We start from the raw sequence: 13,157 nt of genomic DNA on the forward strand, positions 1-13,157 counted from the left end.
CCAAATGAAAACTTACAAGAAAATCAAAAATTTTAGAATAATTTTACTTATAAAATGCCAGCGATCTTCATTTCATACCCATCGCTGACGTTTTTTTTAGATAATATTGTAATATTTGTAAATATAATTTTTCAAACATTGATACTTGCAAAATATACATATAAATTTTGTGAATGCAAATAATAATACATCACTATTAGTAGATATTGAATGTTTTTTGTTAAATTAGATCGATTTTCAAACCCCAAAATTTAAAATATATTTACATTTTACCCATTATCTTATGTACCTATACATTATTTGTACATTGTAAAACATTTGCTGCATTTGTATGGTTCATAGTTTATTTGCCAAAGTATTTATTACTATAAATATGTATATATGTTGTAGTTATTAACTGTATATTATGTATATTTCATGTAAACTATATCATTTTTAAAATACAAACCAAAAATCTGAGGAATAATTATGTTCTCCATGTATTCTACAGCATATTTATTAATCCGTTATATCTAACTAGCGTGACGTCATAAATCTCGCCTGTAGGCTGATCTTTTAATAGAAGGCACTGCACCAAGCTATAGTAATTCGTACAAAAAAATATTCTACCGAAACATTGTTTAAAATTTCAAAATTTAAGACAAATGTCAGACACTGAAACAGATATTTTATTTCACTATTTTCTTATTACAAGACAAGAAAAAATAGACAATCCAAACCAGAGAAAGGAAGTAAAACATAAAATCGACTACAGTAAACACACTGGAAAAGAGGAAGTTATGAAACCGTACAATGTTTATTTACCGAAGATACCTGGCTCGATACACAGTGAACCGTCTTAAAATAGAGCATTTTCACCTTGTTTACCTGGTCCTCTGCGACTCTAGCCTAGCCTCTGGCAATTAGGCGTCGATTCCGGGTCGTTTGGCCAAAGGCTGTTCGCTATTTTGAGGCGGGAATGACTGCGAAAACGACATAAAAAAGGCCGAAGGAGCGAAGAGATGCAGGCGTCACGTCGTAAATCTGCTAGGTGCGAGGCAACGGCTCAAAATACCGGAAAATTCGGTAAAAAAGTGACGTGGAAGCGTTGGCTCTTGGTGTAATGGCTCTGCTTTCTGGTCTCACGTCTATGATTGATATTCTTGTCCATTTTGTGGATATAAATAGTACAAAGAATATAAAGTAAAGTAAAGAAAAATAATAATAAAGTAAGAAAACGTAACTATGCACAGGGGCGGATCGTGAATTTGTGGGGCCCTGGGCTGAAACTACTTAGGGGCCTACATTAGTACTCAACTAATAGCCATATCAAAAAACTGTTTCTATAATAATATATTATTATTCTTCTTCTTTACGTGCCGTCTCTTTCGTGGAGGTTGGCGATCACATTGGTAAAATCTTCACGATTCTCGGCTTTCCTTATAAGTTCTTCAAAAGTTAGGTGAGTCCAGTTTCTGATGTTTCTCAACCAAGATAGTTTCTTCCTGCCGAGACCTCTCCTTCAATCTTACCCTTAACTATCAATTGTAAGACGTGGTATTTTTCATTTCTCAATATATGCCCTAAGTATGATGTTTTTCTTATTTTTATTATATTGAGCAATTCTCTTTCTCTGCCTATTCTGCTGTAGACTTCGGTATTAGTGATGTGTGGATTTAAGTAACATACATGTTACTTAAATCTACGCAAGTATTAGTTGTACAAAAGGCGACCTTATTGCTGTGGTAGCAATCTCTTCCAGGCAAACTTTGGGTGAGAGAGAAACCGAAATAGTGATATTTTATAAGAATATAAAAAAACAATAAAACAATTTTATTGATTTACTTATTATGAATTAGTAAAATAAATTGATAGGTTGTAGTCAAAGAAATTGACAGTTATTTGGTCATCACATTCCAAGTCTTTTGTTAGATCACAATTTATGGAAAGAAGTGATAAATTATTTAGTTGATGGTTCGACATTGTTGTCCTATATTTATTTTCTACATAGGACATCTTGGAGAAGGAGCGTTCTGCTTCACAGCTAGTGATTGGCAATGTTAAAAAAATCTTTGAAATGGTATAGCAGTTAGGGAACACGTTAATAACTTTATTTTCATACATGAGCATAAAAATGTCACTGCAAGAGGTGTAAGACTCAGACATAGATTGGAGTAAGTACGATTTTAATTGAATGCACTCATTCACTAAATGCTCGTCTACGTCATCGGGATAGTAATCAATAATATGACGTGCAATTTCCAAATCTATGTTTTCGATATTTTTGTCTTGCAAATCCATTAAAAAACACTTAAATTTTTGCTATATGTCTCATAGACTTGTCTCCTTTTATTTAAATCCATAATCAGCTTATCCAACGCAACTTTTAACGTGTCTCTTTAAATCTTTCTGCGCCGTGTACTGAGAATTCACCTGTAGACTTATCTGAAAATTTTGGGATATAGTCTATTATTACACTAGTACTTAATTTTTTTAGCTTTTCGTCGTATTCCTGTAACATTTGATCTGATTGATGTCGTATGTTGCTCACAAAGTCTTTTAAAGAAACAATTAACTTGTTGCCTTCACAAATGTCTAAACCAGGGCTCTGTATTATTTTATTAACTAAATGAAATCTCTCCAAAACTTCTTCCCAAAAGATAATCAAAATTGCAGTCTCGAGTTTCGCCATTTTATTGAATAAATTTCGTGCCTCTTTCCGGAAATCAACTTTCTCAACCTCATTTTCATAATCATAATTATTTTTTAAGGCTTTGACAGCCTCATAGTGGCAAGGCCATCTTGTCTGGCTTAAACTTTTAACCTGAATTTTAATTTTATTTCACGATTCAACAGTTCCCACCTATGGGTCTATTGTTTTTCGCGGGGCCTGGAGGTCCCTTGTAATCTCGGGGCCCTGGGCTGCAGCCCAAACAGCCCGTAGGTAGATCCGGCCCTGACTATGCAAATAAGCACAGCATGAGTTGTATAACCACACAAGTATCTTAATGGAGTTAACTCGCGTGTATTGTACAATATTTTATCTATGTCTAACTATAAAAACACACAATGAATTTTAAAAATTATTGTACTTAACTATATACCGATCCTAAAAATCAGTTACCTTAATACCTTTGTTCAAATAACACCATGCATGGCAATGTCAATATGACAGTAAATAATATTGATGTCACTAGTTTAAAAAATGAGCGATTCGGAAAGTATTCCCTCTGACATTGAAGAAGATGCATTCAGAGCCATTTCTGGATGGCTACCAGCACGATCGAAACAGAAGTATGAATATACAAACTCTAGGTATGAAAAATGGTGCACCGAAAAAAAAGTACACAACTATAGAAATAAAAAGTTACTCATATCATATTTTTTCAATTTATCCGCTACTTATAAGCAGTTCGTCTTTTTGGGCTTTCTATTCAATAATACGTACTATGATATGTATTAAAATGAATATACTATGTATATGCTTCATCAGGCATTTACTTGAAAGATTGTTCAAACTGTATCATTACCATTTATTCTAAATAAGTTTTCATGTTTTTTTTAATTATTATCAATCAACACAGTTTATTTGTATTTATTAGGTATTTAGTGCAAAATATATGTTTTACAAAATATTTTTTTCTCTTTGGTGGTCATCTAAACAAGGAATGCGGTAATGAAAATGCTCTAAACTCACTCAAAATGCGTGAGTTAAAAGCTTCTTAACTCACTGACGTAGATCTGACACACTTTTACCTTCCAGTCTTCCGATTTAAAAAATTCGAAGCCCTGACACACCGCCTTGAATAACGCCCGAGCACGAGCTAGCGAAATGAAAAGCGGTAACGGCAATGTTGCCACAGCCACCCCATTCGGGGTAGATCTACCCCTTTTATAAAACAATTTGTATCTAGTGATAATCTACCACCCCGATGAAAAATAAGCTTGGGGCAGCACTGGGTAACGATCTATGCCATGCGCGGCTAAGAAAATCACTATACAGGGTGGGCCACTGAAAACTTACAATGGCTATAATTTTTAAACCAAAAAAGATACCAAAAAAATAAAAAATACCGTTTCTATAATATCGAGGGGGAATACATATGACGTATTTTTTGAACCACCCCGACCTACCCCTATAGCGGCACCACTACTCACTTGAAAATCTTAAATAGCAACACCCCACTTGTGGCGCCTTTTTGGAAAGCTCATGAAAAATGCTAAACGATGATCATAAAGTTTTTAGGGTGAAATTGAAAAACTACCCCTTACACGAAAAATTACGTGGACATTAATGAGAAAAGTGATTTTTTCAGCATAAGTTACAAATTGGGACCCAGCTAAATGAGGTTTTTCTCAAACTACCCCGACCCACCCCTAGGTGCCACCCCCTCACTTCTAACCTCAAGATAGCGATACCCCACTTGTGACACCTCTTTGGAAAGCGTATAAAAAATTCTGAACGACTGTCATAAAAAAGAACGAAAAAAAATAGAGCCTAAAAATAAAACAAAAATGTCAAAACGTGTCAAAATCAATAGAATGAATTATTTTTGTATCCATGAACCATTGCGAGAAAAAAAAGCTGGTACACAAAGAAATTTATTATAACTCTTAATGAAGACCTCATACACTTTCAGCAAGATGGAGCCCCTTCGCATTATTCTATTGTCACAAGGCGGTGGTTGGATAAATATTATCCAAGGCAATGGATTGGCAGAAGGGGTCTAATCGAGTGGCCGCCAAGGTCAGCTGATTTCACTCCTTTAGACTTTTCCTTGTGGAGTTACACTAAATACATAGTCTACAGAACAAAACCAGGTTCGTTGCAAGATTTGCGGCAGAGGAGAACTTGAAGCCATGTCGAAATATTCCGAGAGAGACTTTCCAAAAAGTGCGAGAAGAATTTGAAAATCTTTTCTATTTTTGTATGGAACAAAACGACTGTCATTTTGAGCAATTATTAAAAAAAATTATCATTTAAAATTTCTTTCAAATTGTCACACCTACATTTCTTGTCACTAACCAGTAATTAAGTTGAAGTCTGTATGACCATCTTTTAGCAATTTCAATTAGCTTTCCAAAGAAGTGTCACGAGTGGAGTATCGCTATCTTGAGATTAGAAGTGAGGGGGTGGCACCTAGGGGTGGGTTGGGGTGGTTTGAAAAATACTTCATATCCTACAAATCAAAAAGCGTTTCTATGGTAATGTCATTTCGCTTTTATTCTTTGATAGATGGTACTAAAATGTTAAAGAAGTACAAAATAATTTTTTTCCATAGCAACTGTTAAAATTGCCTTATATCTATCAAAAATAGTAGATAAAATAGTACTTTAACCGCAAGAATAGATTAAATGATACTTTAACAACGAGGATAGGTTAATAACTTTATTTCTTCTCGCACGTTTTTTAATTGCTTCCATTTTTGAAAATTTTTGTATTCCTTTTCATAAGTTATTCGGGATTTAAATCGAAGTAGTTTGTATATGGCGTTTGTCGCCTCAGCCTGAATATCTGTTGGTAATTTACTTATTTCGTTTTGAGCCATTTCTGGCTCCAATTCAATCAGCAATCGACACGAAAGAGAATTAAGAAATATTGACTCAAAACTGACAACTAAAGAGACAGCTTCATTTATTTGTCAAATTACATAGAAACAAAATACGTTTTTAAGGGTAGGGTGTTAATAGTTACCGGAAAGGGTTATAGTATAAAAACATAAGAAAATTATTCCTTTCGAACTTTGTTTTTGACGCAAAGCCACAGTGGCATCTTTGTTATTAATAAATAAGAGTAGTTTTATCATAATCGATAACATGACCAAAATCGCCAATATATGTATATATAAATTCGTGTCAGAACGTCCTACGACGTTGTCCGATTCCTAACTTCCACCCTGTGCGATTTTCCCATTGATCTTCGGTCAGATTTTTCTCGCTCATCGACCTCCTTATTCCTTCCATCCATGTTTTCTTGGGACGTCCTCTCTTTCGTTTACCAGGTGGTATCCAATGAATGACTTGTTTTGGAATTCTTTCATTGTGCATTCTCTGAACGTGGCCGTACCATATTAATTGTTTTTGTTCTATATCATTTACTATTGTTCCCTCTATACCCATCTGTTGTCTAATGTCTTCATTTCTGATCTTATCCCTCCGTGAAATTCTCATTGCTCTTCTAATCGCGTCCATTTCTGTTGTCTCTAATTTCCTTTTATTCCTTTCAGTGAGTCGCTATGTTTCACATCCATAGAGTAATATGCTTTTAACTAGTGTCTCGTATATATTATATTTCCTGTTTTTTGTAATTTCAGTGCTCCATAGAATGCCATTTATGCATCTGATAACTCTTCGTGCCTGTATTACTCTGTTGTTTATTTCTCTATCGTCAAATCGCCAATATTAAACCCAATCTTTTCTTATTTAATTTCATGTAACTCAAAGTTTTCTGTAGTAAATTGAATTACACAAAAAGAAAAGATATTTTTGTCCGATCTTTTATATTTAGCAGTCTATTTTGACTACCGGAAATTATTTAAATAGACTCATATGTGTCTTTTTAGTGGCTGATATAGTAGTTTTCTATTTTTAAAAATGACCGCTCCTCACAAATAGATGAAACGATCTTTGAGATCCTGATGACGTACTAAATCAAAGGAAAAAGAGGTTGATGACAGAGTAATATTATAAAAAGCATTCGAATACAGGGTGTTAGTAGCTAATAAATTGTAGCTTGAATTAGGAATGTTTAGTGAAATGTATCTGATAAAAGAAGTAAAATAAAACACTAGTTCGCCACAATACACCAAAACACTTTATTACATCAGAGAGAGTTGATATGATTCTATTAGTTGGTGAATGCAGTGTGCATTCACTAATTATTAGAATTCTGAAATGCTCCTGATTTAGTCTGGGCTTTTTTTATGGGGATTGGGGATATGTTAAAGACAGTGTTTACAAAACTCAATCAACTATTGTCGACAACTTGAGAGAAACAATTGTACCTGCTTTTCAAAGTAGCACTCCACATATGCTTTTTAAAATGAAAAGACCTTTTGAAAAGAGTATGATTTTATTCAGTGAACAGGAAAGGAAGTATTTTAAGCAGATGATTTCATCTAGCTAATTTTTGTCACATAATTATACGTTTATATCTAGTTTTAATTCTGTAATAATTAAAATATGTTTTAAATGTGTATCTCTTTGTTGCCGTTGAGTATTTTACTTTACATCCCTTAATTTTTGTTAAATTGACAAAAGGTATATCACAGCCACCTAGATTTTTTCAAATAATAAAAAACTACTGACGCAAAATCATAAAAATTAAAATATCTATGAAAATCTTAGTCTGAGGGGTAAGCATCCATAATAATATTTTGAAGAGATATGAATTCCCCATTAAACACCGGAATAATATACTGGGTCTTCCATTTAAAATAAAGGAGTAACTTGCTTTTAAAAGTGACAAATTTTCTAAATTAATTTTGTCTCACCCTGTATAATTTTTTGTATCAAATTTTACTTTGTTTAACATACAATGGTTATTGTAAATAAATATCAAGCTATACGGGGTAAATTAAAATTTAGGTAGCTGTTATTGAAATTTAAAATTTACTGTTCATTTTCACAAAATGTGAAATATGTTAAAATCCTTACATTTTAGCATATGCTTTTTTAATAAAACACACCTTTATTGTTTCCCTAGAATCTAAAACTTAATTAATATACAGGGTTGTTCACCACATACGACACGGAGTATTGTAGCTAAACGATGAGATTTTTACAAATTGTAAGTTTTGGGTTCGATGAAGGACTATTAGAGGTACAATTTAAAAATAATTTTACAAGATACAGAGTGTCCCAAATAAGTAAAAAATATCAAAGTTGTATTTTTTTAAATGGAACACCCTGTATATTATTACATTTTAGTTTCTACAATTAAAATAAAGGTAAATTTGATTAAGGTTTATTATACTTAAACCTTACCGTTTTTGAAATATTTTCAATTTTGTGAAATTGCAGTAAAAATTTTAAGGCTTCATTTCTCCAAAGGGTATCAAAGTTTTTAATACTAAATATTTACTGAAGTTTATTTACTGATCAGTTATTGGGTTGCAATAATAAAAATAATACTACCTTATACAGAGTGTCTAAAAATTTATTTTAAATAATTATTAGCTTCAAACGGCAATAACTTGTTTAATTTAAATGGAACACCCTCTATATTTTACGAGAATCAGATGCACAATTTAATTGTCTATCAAATTATATTATACCATTTTTTACCTATCTCTTTAAGTTGCCGTAGAAAATGCATTTTCTTGTAATTTAGAACTTATTTATCAATATACCCATGGACTATTGACATTTTACATTATTTTTAAAGATGTACCAAATTTTTAAAGAGTACAGATACTAATATTGTCGATATAATTCGTTTATTTCATTAAAAAATAAAAAAACTGTTTAAATATTTGTTAAAGAGGATCAATTAATATGATTCCAGTATTCAAACTACACATTAACTGACTGCGTTGATTAATAATAATTGCTCCAAATACTGAAAAACTGAATTTTGTATGGGCATTAGACAGTGTGATAAAAAGTAACACCTTAAAAATGATATTTCATTTTTTAATAAATGCTTGTTTATAACAACTAAGACTTTAATTTGATAACTTATTATTATATTGATTTCTGACTCAAATCCACATTTATTTATAATAATTTATTAACGAACACAATTAAGTATGTAATTAATTAGTATATGGGCGGAAATAATGGTTTTATATTTGGTATACCCTTTTATAAAGATTTAAATAGTGTTCTTTTTGCATACAAATGGGCTAGTAATATTATCGTTTTGCTAAAAACGATAATATTGCTAGTCTGTACATTTTGTACATTTGTTGCTTTAAAAACAATCTAAAATGTCAATATTCCATGGATAGATTGATAAATGAGGTCTAAATTATAAGAAAATGCATTTTCTACGAAAACTTGAATGGATAGGTAAAAAATGGTATAATACAATTTGATAGACAATTTAATTGTGCATCTGATTCTCCTAAAATATACAGGGCATTCCATTTAAATTAAAGAAGTTATTGCCGTTTGAAGCTAATAATTATTTAAAATAAATTTTTAGACACTCTGTATAAGGTAGTATTATTTTTATTATTGCAACACAATAACTGATCAATAAATAAACTTCATTAAATATTTAGTATTAAAAACATTGATACCCTTGGAGAAATGAAGCTTTAAAATTTTTACTGCAACTTCACAAAATTGAAAATATTTCAAAAACGGTAAGGTTTAAGTATAATAAACCTTAATCAAATTTACCTTTATTTTAATAGTAGAAACTAAAAATGTAATAATATACAGGGTGTTCCATTTAAAAAAATACAACTTTGATATTTTTTATTTATTTGGGACACTCTGTATCTTGTAAAAATATTTTTAAATTGTAGCTATAATAGTCCTTCAACGAACCCCAAACTTACAATTTGTAAAAATATCATCGTTTAGCCACAATACTCCGTGTCGTATGTGGTGAACAACCCGGTATAGGGTTTAGAAAAAAAAAACACAACTTTGAACTCTATATATTTTTATAAAATGAATTATGAATTAACCTACATATGCTCACAACATTTCACTTCGATATAAACTATCGTTCTCCTTGGAGCTTCCGAGTCGTATGAGAGGCGCCACCCTGTATAGTACGTAAAGTGGTGATTTTTTCACACGACAGAAAGAATCTGTTTTTTGAATTTTTGGTAAGTTATCAGAAAAGTGAGATACCAAGGTTGCCTAAAAGTTGAAATCTTCAATAATATACGTCAGAATGAAGAACGCTAAACTAATAGGATTGCTCATCCTCATAAGACGTACGTTCGCCTCTTCCCGCGCTTTAAGTGACAACTGTGACGTCATTGTAGTCCTTGTCACGATAGTGTGTATTATTGGTTGCCTAGGGTAAACTAATAAAAATAACAGCTGAGAAGTTTTGAGTTAATAATTATTTTGACGATTTTAAATGTAAAAAAGGTGTTTTTGAGATTTTTAGAGCTATCGAATTTATAAATACGTTCATTTTGGGTTTCCGATTGTGACTAATTGCTTACTAAGTGCCTACGATATTGCTTATTAATTAATTTTAGAGCAAAATATGGAAGTACTCTAGAAAGAATGGCTGCAAAAGGTGATACTGAGAACTGCTGTTCTTAAAATTGCTTTATGCGAATATTTAATAGCGTTTATGCAGTTAATTTTCTATACTGCATATATATAAGGTATTAAAATAAATAAACTAAATAATGAATATTTTCCATACGGCAACCAATAATACACACACTATCATGACAAGGACTACACTGACGTCACAAAGCGAAGAGTTTTCGCATGCACCTGGTAGAAAATTTCGGCTGAATGTTCTTGCGTCAGAATGTTACACCAGCACATGTTGCCTAAAATTAACAACTGTGAAATTTCAATTTTCACGGTCTTCCGAACAAATCTGTTGCCATAGATTAATAAAGACGCACGTTAGAAGGGTCTATTCGAAGTAAATATGGGAGAAAAGGGATTTTCTACTTTTTCCAGACAGGAGATGCCAAGAAAAAGGGATCGCCTTTGAGATGAAAGGTCTGGGTTTGATTTTCTCTTAGTCCATCCAAAAGAAAACTTTTTTATTCGATGAAAAATGTCACTAAAGAGATATATTTCTGATCATGGACTTGCCACAATGAACTTTATTATTATTGTGTTTTATTGGGCCACCTACATCGGTGTTATTAACCGGCCTCCGATGTAAGAACTTTATCTTCATTATATCGGACGATTTATGCGCTCCTCGTTAGTAGCTAAATTGCGTCTAAATATAAATTTTAATTAATGAAAACCTATTTCTGGACTGTGCCTGTTTAGTTCGGGTACGCGGCTAGCGTTTGTTTAGGAATAACTTTCTCCAGACCGAGCAAAAATGGGGAACTAACTTCGAGCCTCTAAAAAGATGTCTGTGATGTCTTCTAGATGAAACTATACTCAGATGAGAAAAAAAATGCAACGGAGAAATTTTTGGTCAAATTTAATATTAATGTGTTATATTTTTGTTATTTTTAGCCCTATTTTCATGATTTTTTTAACAAGCTGTATAATAATTATATCAACTTTAATTCGTAAATTCAGTTTTTTATAAACTTTAGTATTGGGCATATTATACAGGGTTAATCGAGGGGTTGTTTTTTTACCATAAATTTAAAACACCTTACGCAATCACTTTGTGTGTAAATTTTACTAAAATCAAATGACTTAATCACCATTATTATCTTGATGCGATTCGAACAGTGGCGTAGCAAGGCGGGGGCGGAGAGGGCGGTCCGCCCCGGGCGGCGACCCTCCAAATACCTGAGGCGCGACAAAAAATTGTTATAAAGGCGGCGGACGGATTCTGTAGGGGCGGCAAACCTCCCGGCTAGAGGCTCTCCGCTCCGGGCGCCCCTAACTCACGCTACGCCACTGGATTCGAACCTCCTGAGTCTCAACATTTCTAAAACTAAAACTTTGTCGTATAAAAACTCGCTGCAGCCTTTTGTACTTAACAACACCACCACTGACGTCGTAAAATCTGTAAAATTCTTAGGGCTTGTTGTAGACAATTCTCTGAAATGGGACATGAATATCAACGCTTTGTCGAAAAAAATAAGCTCTGCCTGTTTTGCATTAAGATCTGTTTCTAAGGAGCTTAACTTGTCTTGGCTTAACTTTTGAGGCGCACCTCAGGTATGCCCTTCCTTTCTGGGGTACGTGTTGTGCGACTCAATTTGACCGCATTTTCAAGCTCCAGAAGAGAGCTGGTCGATATTCACTGGGACTAGACAGCAGAACTCATTGCCAGGACTTTTTTAAAAAATTAAAAATATTAACTCTTCCTTCCTTATTGTATCTTCCTTATTTGAATCCGTTTGCCTAATACGTAAGCATGTATCATGCTTCTCAAGAAAGTCCATCTCACACTTATCCACTCAGGAACGCGGAGCAAGGTCTTTATTTATCTACCCCACGCTCCAGAGTTAGTTAAAAGTTCATTATTATACAACTCGAAAAAAATGCACAATCACCTGCCATTTGAAATCAAATCCATAACATCATTTTCTTCATTTCGCAAAGCATTGAAATCTTATTTACTAGACAAGGCTTTCCACAATGTAAATCACTTATATTTTGATAATGAGCTCTTTCACAAAAAATAAAATACCCAATTCAAGGACAAAATCTGAAATAGAAGGCTATTTTCAGTATATTTATCCAAAAAAATAGTTCCATGACATTGAATATTTATTTTATAGGCCCTCAAAATTGCTTTAATTTGAAATAATTTTAAAGTGCCAATTGATGACGTATGAAAAATACGCCCAATCACATTGCAGAACCGTGCTCGTGCACCAGCCAACAACTGGCAACATTGCAATTTGCTTTGACCAGCACCACCTCAACTCAAGGCCAATCAACATGATATGGGCAAGGCAAATATGGCGGCGAAGGCAGCGCATTATTAAATTGTTTACCTTTAACCTGAAAAGACGGTAGTGGTTTCTCGTTCCGATTGCATACCAGAAATAATTAATTATCTTCTCGTTTGTTGTGCTTCTGCAACACGTTTGTTTAGTTCTTAGTGTTCAGTGCATGTGTGATCAGAAAATTGTGATAAAATAACAGTGTAATAAAAATCCAAACCAGACATTCCACATAGGGAACTTCAGACTTTTGTGCTTGTCGTACTCCTCTATTATTAATTATTTTAAGGTAAGAACTAGAAGTATTTATCAAGATATTACACCTAAATGAGTAAAAAGTCTTCGCCGCTAGTCTGCATAGTGCTTTATAATGGTTACTTACAATAATCAAAAGATAGGTATTAAAGGGTAGGTATTAACATTTTATTGTAGCATGCCTTTTACATGCTCTATTCCAAATTGTTACGGGAATTATAGAGGGGGTCCCAAGGTTTCTGCTTTTATATTCCCCAAAAATGACGAGCTTCGTAAAAAATGGTTGACAGCTATTAAAAGAGATAATTTCACTCCTACTAATAGTTCTCTTGTAAGAAGTGCATTAAATATGCCTCAAAAAGGCCAAAGGCCAAAGCCTCTGTTACCCTAGTCAGGATG

This window comes from Sitophilus oryzae, unplaced genomic scaffold, assembly GCF_002938485.1.
Source record: "Sitophilus oryzae breed Bouriz unplaced genomic scaffold, Soryzae_2.0 scaffold_1498_pilon_pilon, whole genome shotgun sequence".
Taxonomy (NCBI): Eukaryota; Metazoa; Arthropoda; class Insecta; order Coleoptera; family Curculionidae; genus Sitophilus; species Sitophilus oryzae.